This window comes from Aplysia californica, unplaced genomic scaffold, assembly GCF_000002075.1.
Source record: "Aplysia californica isolate F4 #8 unplaced genomic scaffold, AplCal3.0 scaffold00442, whole genome shotgun sequence".
In the NCBI taxonomy this organism is placed as follows: domain Eukaryota; kingdom Metazoa; phylum Mollusca; class Gastropoda; order Aplysiida; family Aplysiidae; genus Aplysia; species Aplysia californica.
The window spans coordinates 259,071-260,340 of NW_004797712.1; the positions used below are offsets into that span (position 1 = coordinate 259,071).

The 1,270-nt window shown below is 43.5% G+C and overlaps 1 protein-coding gene across 5 annotated transcripts in view; it reads left to right on the forward strand.

Annotated features, from left to right (window-relative positions):
* LOC101856525 (5-aminolevulinate synthase, erythroid-specific, mitochondrial) overlaps positions 1–1,270 on the forward strand; it is a 73,164-nt gene that overhangs the window by 34,648 nt on the left and 37,246 nt on the right. Inside the window, exon 1 of one of the 5 annotated variants that reach the window (XM_013086183.2) lies at positions 379–401. The exons of 3 other annotated variants lie outside the window; for them this stretch is intronic. The gene's annotated coding sequence lies outside the window, so the exon portion shown is untranslated. Of the gene's footprint in view, positions 1–378; positions 402–1,018; positions 1,180–1,270 lie in introns of those variants that run through there. One more of the 5 variants, XM_013086182.2, reaches the window with a different exon arrangement.

A 1,270-nucleotide genomic window follows, 5' to 3' on the forward strand; every position in this document is an offset into this window, starting at 1 on the left:
ACACACACACACACACACAAACACGCACAAGCACAAAAACACACACACACACACACACATTGTGAGGCAGTTATTTTTAGAGATAGCGGAAACCGCCTCGTCACAGCTACATAATATCGATTTTTTGGCTCTTCAAAACTGCCAGCGATCTGACAGTAGCCCTCAAAGATAGCTTCTAGTAATTCTATGGCCATGCGTCCTGGCCACTAAAGGTTGCCCTTCCTTTCGTTATCCAATGGGCGGCTTTGTATAACGCGGGTTTTTGTACGTACTTCGTAATCGGGACATAGAGTCACACTGGTGTGACTAGTATTGCAATGTAATAATAATATAGAGCTACGCTCGCATACCAGAAAAGATCATTCTTATCAGTGACAGCGAGAGAACAGGGACGACGCATTGTAAGTTCATTTCATTGTTTGGACGTCGTCTACTTTTATTGCAGCGTACGTTTACACTAAGCTCAGTAACATTGTCCATTCCTGTTTGGAAGGCGGCACTGGTAGGTTCCAAATCTTTTCTTTTCATCTGTCCCCATTACTCCACGTCCGCCATCGTGTTTATATATTTATTCTTTTAAAATGATAAATAAATCTAAGAGAACGAAAAGAAGCCTTTCACTTTGGGCTGGCTATTTCTTGAGCTGCGGCCCATTTATTGTCTGCGATTTTTCGGCACCCATCATAAACACGTTTGTCTCCGGTTTTCTCAGAAAGAGTACGTCCTTTTTGTTTTCCATTCGCCAGATTTTGCTGGCAGTCGTCGTGTCATTTCCCATGACTAACTGACCATTTTTGTATCGATAACAATAGTTTAACTTGTGCTTTGACTCGGGCCATCTTTCCCAAAGTAACTGACTACAGAGTGTGCTTGTTCGTACGTTTGTGTGTGTGTGTGTGTGTGTGTGTGTGTGTGTGCAAGGAGGAAGAAGTGGATGTCCAAAAATAGACGGACACACCTTCCCTGGCTTGACACATGACACGTATTCCCCCCGGGTCCGGTGTACTGTAAAACTGAGCCCATGAAACGTTATGGCCTATGATCGCTACTGATCTGCGAAGCCTGGCACTTTGTGTGTGTGGGTTCGTCCAAGTTTTTCACCTCTGTTGACCGACATCTGGCCCCGTTTGAAAGAAGTCGGTGTAACATAATAAACGAGCTGATTTTTCGTGACTACTGGTAAGTTGAATAATTTAACTTCAACGGGAGTGAATGATAACTGTAAGAATGACATATGACATTTTTCTTGAAGCGTATGGTTCGCGGATGG